The 13,904-nt window shown below is 41.9% G+C and overlaps 1 protein-coding gene across 2 annotated transcripts in view; it reads right to left on the reverse strand.

Moving 5' to 3' along the window:
• Nucleotides 1-786, reverse strand: part of F13A1 (coagulation factor XIII A chain) — a 59,220-nt gene extending 58,434 nt beyond the window's left edge. Inside the window, exon 1 of one of the 2 annotated variants that reach the window (XM_077790781.2) lies at nt 628-786. The gene's annotated coding sequence lies outside the window, so the exon portion shown is untranslated. The remainder of the gene's footprint in view (nt 1-627) is intronic. The other variant, XM_085571471.1, reaches the window with a different exon arrangement.
• Nucleotides 787-13,904: the final 13,118 nt, after the last annotated feature.

Raw genomic sequence — 13,904 nt, forward strand, 5'->3', positions numbered from 1 at the left:
AAAACATTAGGAAGTTTCAGGTAAAAGAACTAGAAAATCTTTCACTCTCTCATCCTCCATAAAAGCATTATTGAATCCAAAATAGCAAATTATATTTTCAGAAAGTGCATCGCATACTACCTCTCCCTAATAAAAATGACATTATAAGTCATACTGCAATCAAGCCAAATATTACAGCCTACAACAGTCTGTGGATGATAAGTGGAGAATTGTATTTTTATCCTCAGGCACACAAACACCCAAATATCTACAGGGCTAACTCCTGCACCCAGACAATCCACTTTCGAGAAAAAGAGGGGGAGGGGGGAAAAGAAAGGGGGGTAAAGGGGAAAAAAAAAGAAAAGAAAAAAGCACTTATCCACTTATTTCTCTCACACTAACATCCTTAAGGGAAATCTTAGATGTAGGCCAATGAGAGACTTCTTCTTGAGCTACTCAAAACTGCTTTCACATCTATTTCAGTGTAAGCATGTAGCAGTGAAAAAAGCCATGCAACCCTTCTAAGAAAATATTAATGACTGAGAAGAAAACTTCTTTGCAAATCCCCTAAAAACAGCTATTTAAAATGTAGCAATTATTTAATAGAAGTAAGTTCTAAAATGAAGCTTCTTTAGTTATCAAGGGTACCTTCTTTTCAGATAGTCTTTTTCTTTTCTTCTCCCTTGCAGAATTTCTGCAGTGCAATAGAAGCAGGGAAAATGTTTGGGGCTTTTAAGTAACCTCTGTATATCCTCCTCCTTCCTGTTGCAATAGCACAATGCTGAAAGGGTTGCCAAGCCCTCCAGTGCCACCTCGGAGGATATGCCACCACAGCTGGCATGTCTTTTCCTCTTCTCTTTTCTCCCTGCCTTTCTTACCTAACTCTGCTCATCAAGAGCATTTCAGGGTGTTTGTGGTAGGGAAACAACTTGGCCATTGCATTTTCAGTCCTTTTTGAGACAAGTAGGAGTGCTTATGGTACAAAAACATATGAAATGGGAGACGGGAGGGGATTTTCTGAGGCACATAGCCCAAGAAGCCGTGCTTACCGTGTTGCCAGTCTTTGGTGGTGTCTCTGCCTCAGGGAGCCTGTGATGCAGCTTCAGGTGCTGGTTTTCAGAAGTCCTCCCAGGCAGACACAGTGATGGTCTCCCTACTTGGTCCTCACAGCAGACCTTTCAGAGGACTGCAGGACACATGAACTGGAGAGCTCATTGGCAGCCCAGCTTTTTCTAGAGACCTTGTGCTATCCAGGACAATGAAGGTATTTTGCACCACACAGCTATATTTGGGTCAAATGACCTTCAGCTCTTGCCCATGATGAAATGTGCATCACCTGACAGGTCTGAGGCTGCACCTTGTGGGAGCTTTTTAGCTTCATATAAACTTTCTTCAGTTTCATCAAGCTCTAAGGTAACTGGAGACTGTGTGGCATCTCCTCTGTCAGACATAACTCCACAGGCCAGTGGAGTTACATAGAGGAAAATGAACAGGACAGGGAAGAATTCAGGCTTATGTTCTGCCAGCTGCTGCTGTTTGGCTGCAGAGGTAGAAACTCACTTACTGAGAACATGCATGGGCAGTGGAGAGCCCCTCTTGCACACATGGCACCCACCAAGGGTATTTACTTGCTTCTACATCTGCAGGGCAGATGAAGGAACAAGGAGACACAGAGAAGTCAACCCTGCTGTCTTTCAGGCAGCCGTGACTTCCATCCCCATAGCACCAGAGAATCCTCAAACCTCCACTGGATAAACACCACTGAAATCAAGCCGGGGGCAGAAAAGGAGGGAAATGGGTCACATAACTGTCATGAGAAGCAGCGAGTAAATAATCTGGAAGACAGGACCCTTATTCCACCTCCCTGGGGATTTCCAGCCACAGTGAGATAGTTCCACATAGGTCAGGACACATGCAGAGTATGGGTCAGAGATCCGAGCTGGGCATCTGGGAGCAGCATGACTGTGCCAGCATGGCATTGTAGGTGGGATAAGGAACTTGCTAGGGCTGATTGCCAAGTCACAGCATGGGGCTGCAGCAGTTTTGGGGGCAGCCTGGTTACCTGCACACAAGTGTTGCACTATGCTTTCTCACAGCTGAAGGGTATGAGAAGACTGCTGAACACTATTTGCTTGTAGCACAGGAAGCCACCTGGCTGGAGGACTCCCCTTCCCCTGTCTTGCTCCACCAGGAATGCAAGCACCTTGAGGGGACAGATCTGATCCCATCACACACATCCTGAGCTGCAATTGCCATTGACTCACTTTTACACAGATGGGCCCTGTGGTAACCATCTGGAGGGCAAGCAGCACCTCTGGCACCGGGGAACACAATGAGCTTTCTGGGGGAGGAGGCTGGTTGCCAATTTTCTTTTCTTTTATTTTTTTCTTTTTTTTTTTTTTCCCTTGCATCCACATTTCTGTGTGGCATGTTGTGCTTTGTGCCTCTCTCTCCCACTTCCAGCCAGCACTTCAGTTCCCAAAATTGCAGCTGCTGCAATGATGTTACAAAAACTGATATAAATATTGCCTCGGTGCCGTGCCTGCTGGAGGCCTGCAACACAAATAAGAAACACCGTCTCCCAAGGAAGTCATGTGCTTCCCCAAGTGGCTGCGGTGCTGTCAGAGCCAGGAGGAAAACTTTCCGTCAGAGCGAGGGCTGGAGCGAGCAGATGCAGCAGAGCAGATCCCTGCACTCCAGCCCTCGCGCCTGAGCAGGCAGCGCTTGCGGATGTCTGCCCCCACCCAGGCGCGTCACCCCGGGGCTTTCGGCAGGAGCCACCGACCACGCAGAAAGTGGGGAGGCCCAAATTTTTGGTGGCAGCGGCAGGAATGGGACTTTGCATCCAGGGAGAGTAATGTTTTGCAGGCTGTTATTTATTTATTTCATGGGGAGAGATGTAAATTCGTGTTTATGACAGCTCCAGATGGCAGGTATTTTCTCGTTACCTTGACTCCTTAGCATTTGCTATCCCTTGCCTATTAGACTGCACTGGCCTGAATTTAACTTCCGTGGTTCCAAACTACTGACGTCAGGGCTGATGCAGGAGGGGGTATGGAAAACACAAAGCCTTGATTTTCCTGTAGGGCATTATGTTTAATGAATGATGCACTGGGATGACCGGTGGAAGATTGCTTACTTCTGCACAGCACCCTGTGGGGAACTGTGAGCCCATATCCATTTCTCAGAGCAGCCTTCAGATGCTTGTGGCCTTTGCCAAAGACCTTTGCAGTCACATGCACCCTTCCCATAGCAGTAGACTTTGGATGATGGACAGCCCTTCTTCTCCAACCACACAGAAAAGCTCTTAAATGGCTGCAAAGCTCGCACCATAAAGGGTTATCTAAAATGTACTTTCCTGTTGTTGCCAGAGCCACAGTTGCTCTGTTCCAAGTCCTCCCATGCCAGACAAGAGTTTGTGGGAGAAAAAACACACAAGTCAGTAAAGCTTTACAGCCAGAGGAGAGGGTGTGCCAAAATCTGTCACAGGCAAACTGATCAACCAGGTGCTCACATAAACGGGTTGCTGTGTTGTGTGCCAGTGACTAGATGGGAGGGATGTTTTGCCTGCTTGTAGCTACACCAAGCACTCCTCAGGAGCAGCTGAGCATTGTAAAGCCCTCCAACAGGATGGTTTCATTTATTCTTCTTTTTTAAAAAATATCACTCCCGTGCCATTTGCAGCATAGATGGATGTACAGATGCACTGGATTATACTACAGCATGTGCACAAAAGTACCTGCCAGGGCATCACCCTCAAGAAACCAGACTCTCAACTCTAGCCTTCTACACATAATAATACACAATAACACAACTCTTGTCATCTCACAGCTTTACTTAGGAGCCTGCACTCTTTCTTAGATGATCAAGTCCTGTCTTTCCCCTTCCTCTGCATCAATAGTTGTCTCCCAGGAATTCATGTTCCTCTTCTTATGATGCCTCACCAAGGCTGCAGGCAGAGAAGAGCAGATCCTAGAAGTAAAAAACCAAACTAATAAAAATATTATTTTTAAACAGAAGGAAATTTCAGAAATCTTAATTTGGTGTTTTTGTTTGCATATTTTGCTTTGGATTTTTTAAACAAACAAACCCAGTTAATCTGTGTGTAACAGCAGACACACACAGAGAGGAATACATTTTAAGTTAATGCTGAAAACTTAGAAGGCCCAGCTCTGAAATATGGTATGTGTACACATGTCTCCATGTGTGAAAGAGGGGCAGAGGCAGAGAGATAAAATGGCAGCTCTTCAGATGGCAGAACATTTGGAAGGGGATATAGGGCCAGTGTTCAAAAGATATTGTTGCAAATGTTTCTCTCGCAGGAAGAAAAATACCATAGTATATATTCATACACATATTCTGCTAAAAAAACACAGCTTAGGAAATTTTACTCTTCTCTGGAAAATTGTTATTCCAAACTGAAAGCCTAAATTCAAACTGTAGATCTTTAGAAGCGTCTACATCTGTGCTGGCCATCTTAGGCTCCCTTTATCCTCCGCACAGATCTAGTCTAGGCAGTGATTCATCTCCTCCTACAGCAGACATGTAAATAGGTCAGATGAATCATGGCCTAAAAGTGCCTGCTCCCTGTATTGACTGCAAAGGGAGCTTGGGGTGATGGGTTTTGCCATATGTGTCTACACTGCTGATGTCTGCAGTGAGGGGAGATATATCTGAGGCTAGGTACAGAAACAGAAAAACATTTTATTTTGGTTTTGAGGCCTGACTTTCAAGTGCTAAATTACACTTTACTTTTATGGAAATATTGCTGCAAGTCACTATCAGTGATACACCGTGTATCATTCAATACATTTTTTTTTCTATCAGAATATGTGTCTGCCATTGCCAATTATATAATATGTATTTCTTACAGTAAGTGTCAGATTACAGTAAAGTACATACAAGCTCAGGAAAACACATACATCTTTTTATACTCATTTGTGAAGCTGTTCTGTTTCTTCAAACAGAAATATAACCATACCATGTAGTAACTGCAGGGGAAAAAAAGACTATTATGAGCATAAAATAGAGTTTCCCACTCCTATTCTTACTCACATCCAAATCCAAAGAATTCTGTTGGTTGAATACTAGAAACTGCCCTAGTTTCTTACAGGAAGAGTAAGAGAGGAGCCAAACAAGGGCAGAGGGGTCTGTCATAAGGGTCAATATCCACAGTCTCCAGCTAAATTTATGTTTTGCTGGAGTTAAGGCCTTAAAAGATGAAAGAACTTCACTCAAAAATGGGATTAGACAACCTCTCTGCTGGCCAGCTGACCCAGAAGTTGATAGGGACACAAAGACTATGAACCTCAATATTTATTTCAACTCCAAAAGAAAAGGGCAGGACATCCAAGCAAAGCCATAAATACCTAGAGACTTAAGCAGGAAAGGCCATTTTAGATGAAACATTTGTCTGAATAAATTTCACCACAGGCGACATATGCCTTGGCCACAGAAAGTTTTCTCTCTAAAGCAATTGTTTCAGTCTTTTTAAGCCTGCCTACCTAAATATGCCCTTGATTTGGGGGTCAACCCTACTCGATCTGTCAAGCAATGAGGCCAAGATAAGAGTTTGTAACTTGAAGAGCAGGGGAAACAGAGAGGAACAGATTATGATTCCCATTCATAGACTATTTGCAGGTATCTTCTCACTTTTGAACAACCATTATATCTAGACACAGGCAGAACAAGCAATATATTCAGTCTGGTAAGACTTTGTCTATCATTCTTGCTTTATTCTCACAGAGCTGCTTGAATTTTTCCCAGTGCATGTCTCCTTGTAGTGAAGGCTGATTCCACAATACTGAAACTTTTTCAAAAAAATAACAATTGCTTATGGGAATATAGTTAGTAAGAAGTTGCCAAAACACGCTTAGTTTTGATTTGCAAATTTTAGCTTTTAAGTTTAAAGCCAGGCTGCAGTCCTCAGATATTGGGATGTCCATGGCCGAACAGGCTTGAAGGTAACATTAAAGTTCCTGCAAAGAACCAGCTTGACTTTAAGTAGCTGCAGCCTAGTTCTGCACCCTGGCTGACTGCTGCAGAGCTGCAGCCCTCAGCTCCTGAGGGGTTCAGTATCATGTATAGCATCAGATAAAAATGATGGTGCTGCACCCAAACTACCATGTCTCCTAGACAGTATAGAATCATCTTGGATACATCAAAGGCAGAACCAACAAGCCAAGGAAAACCCAAACCACCTACAAGCAAAAGTGAAGGGTCTGTGCCCTGCATTTCTGAAGCACTTGCAGCAAAGACCTGCTACAAGACACTTGAGATGTGCCTACCTAAATCCAGTTGGACTGAGCGGAGTTTAGCAGGTCCAGGTCTATTTTGTGCACAGATGAATATCCTTGTTTTTTGCTCAGCTGAGAACTATGTTCTTGGAACATTGCATCTCAGCCAAGAAGCTAGACCAGACCACAGTTCTTTTCTGTATCCAGGGGGTGGTAATACACAACCCAGGCAATCCCGGCATGCTTAGTTAACAGTTGCTTCTAATTAACTAAGTAACATATGTGGACATGCAATATTTCAATCTTAATGTCTCAAATAATTTCAACATTACTGACACACAATGTTTCAAGTACACTCAATTACAAGATTTCTGGAATTAAAGATCTCCTAAATTTCAGTAAAAGATAAAACTTCCTGTACCAGTTCAGAAGAAAAATACATTTTAAAATGCCTGAATGTCTTGTAGAACAGCTTTTCTTCTTAATACAAACACAGATGTAGCCTGTAGGCCAAACACAACAAAACACTTAAGAACATCTTAACTTCAGTCGTGTAATTGCATCTTCAGGCATGTGCCTAAACCCTGTAATAGGCTCAACTTAACCAAACCAAGGCTGTACAATACCTGTTTGTACAGAAACACTTAAGCTGCCTGTTGATGTTGCATTTCTGCAACATGAAATTGCAGTTTAACATGTTCCTACCACAATTGCTTTTTGACCATTTCCAAGATGATTGCCAGAGAGGGGTGTTGATTCATTTTTCAGTCCCGAGACTGACCTTATCTCTGTGCAAATGAGCTGAGTAATTGTTTATTCAAGGAAATGTGCAATCTTTTGAGTAATGGGTTCAAATGTGGATTGTAAAACATTGCAACTAGTTGTTTTGTTAATGGTGGATGTTCTGGAGGGAAAAGGGAAATTGAAAGAATGAATTATTATCCCGATGAAGTTCAAAGCAATTCAAAATTAATTTCATAATCACAGATATGTGCCAAATGCACCCATCCAGCATAAGCTGCAGGCTTTGATTTTTGTGAAGTCTGCAAGTTCTTTTCTTTGCTATTCCCACTAAAACCTTTGGAGTGTGGCTAAAAATAATAAATAAATAAAAAGTTAGAAGAAATTATTGCCTTCTAAATGCTCCATATACCTGTCTCTTTCTACAGTGTTGTGCTGCATCCACAAAATTACTGTCAGTGTGCACAGTGGAATGCAAATACTTTTCCCTTTGGGCTTGTAGTGAGCTCATGATTGGAATAAAGATAAAAGTCAGAGCAGCTGGGAGTGCATCAGGAGTGCAACCCCAGCATGCACCCACAGCAAGGTCCCTGGCCCCTCAGCTGAAGTGAAAACCCTATGTTACAAAGAACAGGCATGCACAGTATTTCTCTTACATGTCCAGACTCTCTATAAATCTTGTCAGGGCTGAACAAAGACCAAGGTAAAAACCATGCTTAACAGGTGCTCTCCCCTTTTGAGGCTTATCCATCCCCTCACACAATTCCACCTCTGGTGGTGTGCCTCTAACAGATCAACCCTACAGAGTTTTAGTTGTGCTGTTTAGGCTGTGAGCCTGCAGGAAAGCATGTTAGGACAAAACTCTGCAGGCAGGTATCTTGTCCTTGATCTCTTTCTGGTCTCTGGCCCATCCCTCTCTCAGCTGTAATCTTCACAAACTTTTGCAGCTGCCATAGGAATGGTATGATCTTTCATTCTTTTCCTTTCAAGCCCTTTTCTTCAACAGTCTTATGCTGCTTTTGATTTGCTTTCAAAACATCAGTGGTTGGTTGCTGGGGGAGCATTTACTGCTCCACTAATAGATTGGAAATTCATCCGGAAAGCGACAGTGCAAACAAAACAGGAATTGATTTATCTTTTATACTAAATGATCATTTTTTTAGAAAGACCCTTGGACTTCAGGCTTGTAAAATATTATAGATTGTTCAAGTCATACAAAAAGAAAGAGCTCACTGGCTGTTGTTGAGCTGTCTTCACCCAAGTCCATTTTTTGCCTGGGATTCCTCCTGAGGCTCTGTAGTTCCTGTAACTTACACAAATAATTCCTTAGAGATGTGCATGAAACACAGTATAAAAAGCATGTTGTGAAACTATAAAAGTAGTGGTAAAGTTAGGTTGAAGAAGTAGCCAATAGATTTTCCAGTAAGAGCATAAACATACTACAAAGGCATCCATTGGAATATACAGGTGGAAATGGGTTCTTTTTAAGTCCTGTCCCTTAAAATGGTCCATGTCACCATCTTGCAGTCTACTTTCCCACTTCTCCCTTGCAAGTCAGACAGATAAATTGATGAACAGAAAGAATATCATAACACCACAGGAATTCCTAGTAAAGGATAACGAGAATCAAGTAACTTGAACAAGTGGTTTTAGAATGACCAATAAGCTGAATCTCTTTGCATTTTACCACAGTACATTTTTACCAAGATCATGGATTCACTAAAAGCAAAGTTGATTTGTGGACCTCTGAAGGAAAAAGTTGGGACAAGGAAACAAATTGGAATGACCTACTTGTTCAACTTCTCCCATTGGTAGGGACAATGTCTTACTAATACTTCTGTACCTGCTCACAGTGCTCAAATGGTAAATCTCTAGCTCATTGACACTACATTTTCTGTTGCATTCAATGGAAAATATAACTTCTTGTGCCTGTTACTTGAAAAATCATTAAGACCTGTTTAATAAATGTGGCTCAGAATAAAATAGTCGATTTGTGTGTTTAAAAATTATGAAAACTCTTGGAATGTGTAGAGAGGCCAGTGTTGCAGGTGTTATCTAATGAACATGACTCTCAGGTCGTGTTTATTCTCACAAATACCATAGCTTTTCACAAAGACAACAGTAATATGCATGTAAAGCTTCAGCAATAACGCAAGTTATGATCTAAACTCACTGTAGCCATGATATCTTTTAGAATGAACTCCTATCAGAACTCCTCATCTTCACAGCTCTGAAGGCTAAAAACATTACACCTTTTTATGACTTTAACCAAACCAGAAAAAGAAGTGCCATCCCACTGTAATAATGCTGTCTTAATTATGTACAATACTTAGCACTAGTTTTACACCAAATGAGTCATAGTAGAAGCTTGTACTTTACTGTTTGACTAAATCCCACAGCAGTTAGATCTCCCTGCAGTGAGTGCTTACCAGCTTGTGTTTAGCTCTTTTCTCAGACCATGTCTGCTGAATCCTTTGCGGAAGGTTGGTTTGAAGAGTGCTGCACTAGGATGAGCAGACACTGTGGTTGGAAATAAGGTCTCAGAGTCAGTGAGAATACGCCAGAGAAAAGTCTTCAAAGCTGCTCAGGTGTCTCTGCTTCTCCAGTCACGTCCATTTAGTTAACTGGGATTCAAAAAAATGATAGACCTAGGTTTCATTCCTTTCTTTTTAAAAGCAGTTTATCTTCTGAGTAGATAGGTGTTCATTTTTTGTCATTTTGTGGTGTTTGTTGTAACAATAAAGATTATGCCAAACAGGTAATTGAAATGCAGTTATTTATGGAATCCTTCTTCACTTACCTTACACCATCTACTCTTTTACTGCTAAAAATAATCTCACAGAAGCAGATACCTGTAATTTTTTGAATAATTTTTACCACTGCAGTTTTCAACAAGATAGCATGATCTGCTAGGCACTTCTTCATTTTTTCAGATTTTTTTTCTCCTTCCTGAGTTTTGGGACTTGATGAGATCAGTGAAATTTCCTGGTAAGCACAGGATCTTTTCCCAGGTCCTCTTAAATGCTGATGCCTTGGAGAATACTGGCTATTGTCAAGTCAGTTGTTACTTTGACAGTTCAGCTTTCTTCATCTGAAATATATTAATAATACCCCTTTTTGAGCCTTCATAAATGGTGCTGGAAACTTCAAAGAAAAACCACAGATAGATTTAAAAAAAAGGAAAAGTTAAAGAGCAGATGGACTTGTAGCTGAATATACTGCAGTCTTCATTCACAGTCAGCGGGAGAGGTAAGTTCCAGCCTCTTTGAATCTCTCTTTGGAAGACATTGTAGGAAATTTAATGTCAGACATCGTGAAAAATTGGTCCCATCTGTCTCCCCTCCTTCACCCAATAGATAGAGAGTGCCTAAGTACCTGGCTATCACAGATCCCTGGAATCACTGCTAAAGCTTCTCTCTATGCAAATGACAAATATTCTACTCATTAAACATCCCTGTAATGAATGCCCTGCTATGGCAACTTCCAAGAGACTCTTGATTAATTGGAAGAAGCAAAACAGTTCTTGTTGAAGTAACAGCTGGTTATGGTACTTACCAGTATCAGCTGATAGTCTAAAGACATACACCTCACCAGGAAGCTTTCACTCATTATTTAAATAGAAGTTGGGTTTTTGCAAACTTGGTACCTCTAAACTGAAGTCTATTACATTTGGCAAGTAGGGTCCTTCAAGTAAAAGTATTTTTTCAAAGTCTTACAAAAATCTTTGCCCAGAAGAAACCTCAAGGAGTGGTGTACACGCCACACTATTGTGTGATGCAAAAAGGATGCATCCAAGTGAAAGGACAAACAAGTATTTTTGCTAACGAAAATATTTCATCTCCATTTTAGCCAGGAATGCACTAAATAATGCATCATGCCTCATGACTCAAAAGGTCACCTTTTGGTCTACAAGCAGCTGCAGCAGCTGTGTTCCTTTGAGACCCTGCTCTGAGCACAGAAAAAAGTGTGAGAGCTGACAACAAGCTTGGGGGTATGCAGGGATGGGACAGGCTTCTGGAGGCCTCCCAGCAGCTACAGTTGAGAACCACTGCCAAATTTTCTTTCTCTCATTTTTTACTTCAATCTCAAATAACCTCCTTCCTTTCCCTCCCTTCCTAACTAAATTAGTCATATGCAAAATATGAGAAAATTAACAGCCAACTCAGATTTTGACACCATGCAGAGACAAGTATCCATGGAGATTAGGGACCTCCTGCTCATCACTGATTTCCCATCACATCTGACAGGAAGGTACAACAAACAGAATAAACTAGTCCCCAGAAAGGCACTCCATGAGGCCAAGTTCAGCTTAGAAGCTACCGAGTCTGTTATTCCCAAACTATAATGCAGGCAAAACCCAAAGCTGCTTTAGATAAATCCTTCATATTTGAGGCTTTCATCCCATAAATCTGGATGGAAGAAATTGGTGGCTTCTCAAATATTATCTCATTATCAGGAACTCAGATATGAGTTTTGCAGATGGGAATCACTTCAGTCTTCTACACTGGAGTGTTGGTTATAACATACAGACCTCAGTTTGGAGACAGTAATTTTGAAGGGGAAAGAAAATCTGTGTTCATTATCATCCAGTTCAGAATCTGTCCTCCTAAAAGGCAGGTCAGGGTGGTATAGAGTAGACTAAAAGGCAGGTCAGGGTGGTATAGAGTAGACATCCTGATCAGACCTGACTATGACAGAATGGTGTGGGAAGCAACATGTTGTTCTGGTAGGATTTTTGCAGGTTTTTTTGTTTGTTTGTTTTTTTTTTTCTGTAGATCTAATCCTGTTTCATTTCCTGAATGCCTAGATCAAAATTGCCTACAACCAGAATAGTTTTTGTTTCAAATTAAATCAAACTAGCAAGGAGCAAAATAACATCTACAGGGGAAACAAACAAGAGTGTAACACACTATAAGGGCTATCTTGCATTAATGCATGGCATTCACTTGTAGACTACAGCCTGGGGAACACTTTATTTTTAAAGGTTCCACACACAACAACGGAATCATAGCTGACATACATCTAACCATATGTACCACTCATCTTTGCTTTTTCATTTACAGAAAAACAAGCAAATCTTAAAAAGAGATGGGGGGAAAAAACCCACCAACAAACCAAAACAAACCAACTAATGCACAAGCATTAAATTAAGTATTAGAATTCCAGTGCTTATGCATCCCTTAGCCCATCCAGATGTGCTTTCATCTCCTCTACTCACTCATCTATCAAGATTGCACCAGACCTCCATGAAAACCCTCTGAGCTTGGGGATTCCTGCCCTTGGTCCTGGGTGATGTAGGATTCATTAATGCCAGCTGCTGCTGTTAGCTTTTCCCCACTGCAATGGCTGAGTGTCACCACCAACCAGCACAAAACCCATGCCATGTGGCAAGGCCCTGTGGTTAAGCAGGCTGCCAGCCTTGGAGCCACAGTGGGCACAGCAAGGTGGCAACCATCAAAAGACAGAAAAGAGAGCAAGGGCCCATAGGGCTCTTCAAATGAGATGGCAAGAAAATTTTAAAATTTTTACTTCAAAAAAACAAAAAACCAGAATACTGCAGAGCAACCAAATTCACCATAAACTGCTCTTTACAAGCTGGAGGTGGTAATAGCAGGAGTTTTCAGCCAGCCTGATCAAACTGAAACCTCCTGCTTGCTCATGTGCCACTCTGGCATTAGCACATGAGGGCCCTGAAGAGAATGTCTTGCACATCAGGAGAGGCCCCCATATGCTTCTGACAGCAGCCATTGTAACCTTTTCCCACCGTGTTACCATCAGGTACGGGTCATTACTGGAATTCAGTCTGCATTAACAGACTATAGATACAACCATCCTAAACCCATCATTCAGTAGATACCTGGAATGGGGCCAGGATATCACTGACATCACTTAGATCATCTGGCCCAGCCCAAGCTGCACTGGCCTACATTAAAAAAAAAAAAAAAAAAAGAGTAAAAAAAAAAGTAAGTCTGTTATCAGTAGGTTTAAATTTGTTCAGCAGGAGCACACACCTCCTTTGCAAAACATTGGTGAATCTGGAAGGTAGAAAAGGCTAAAGACACAGACCAGTCAAGCACCATTTATTTAAAATATGTGATCCCAAAAATAACTGAGGATCCTTTTGAGCTAGAAATCCAAGCAAGAAAGTGATAGCTGCTCCCTGGACAGACAGAAATCCAGGGTTTAATTCTGGACCTACAAACAGCTAAACAAGTGTTCATACTAACGGCAAGAGAATGGGGACACACAGCCTTTGCACTCTGTGCCTTTTCTTCCAGTGCTCAAAAGCCACGTGCTCTGGGCTTCCATAAGATGGTTTTAGAGTCTTTAATGCATTAGGAATTCACTAAAGCACTTGACATATTTTCAACTGTTCTAAGTCACGTCCTTGGACTGCCTCTAAAAAAGCCGCCCTATCTTCGCTGACAGTGTGGGCAGCCTGGTAAGAGGAGGTTTCCAGTGCAGACTCCTGCATAATGTGCTTCAATTCAAACAGTGGCAATATTGCTCCTGCCCCCTCACCCTTCCACCCTGTTCTTCCCCCCTTGGCTAATGACATATTTTACTTTGGCAGAGCAAACTATGCCAAATAAGCACAAACAGCTATGAGACTGGAGTAAGGGTGCCTCTGTCTGAGCAGAGCAGCCCTTTCTCAGCTTCATGTTGGTGCAATGTGCTCCATCCCATCTCCAGGCCACCAGCCCAGCCCAGTGTTGCAGTGAGCACTACCCTTCACATAGTATCTGCTGGCCAGTTAAGGTACAACCACACTATTTTTTTGTCTCTTGAGAATATTTTCAGAGTTGCCCTCTTTGACTTAAGTATTTAATGAGTTGCAACCCAGTTAACACATTTGCACACACTCCCAGACACAAAAACACACAGAGTTGCTTACATATGCTTTCCTTACAGTTCTGATAATCTGGGTAATTTATTCAGTTTGGCAAA

Source organism: Lonchura striata, chromosome 2 (assembly GCF_050655825.1).
Source record: "Lonchura striata isolate lonStrDom1 chromosome 2, ASM5065582v1, whole genome shotgun sequence".
Taxonomy (NCBI): domain Eukaryota; kingdom Metazoa; phylum Chordata; class Aves; order Passeriformes; family Estrildidae; genus Lonchura; species Lonchura striata.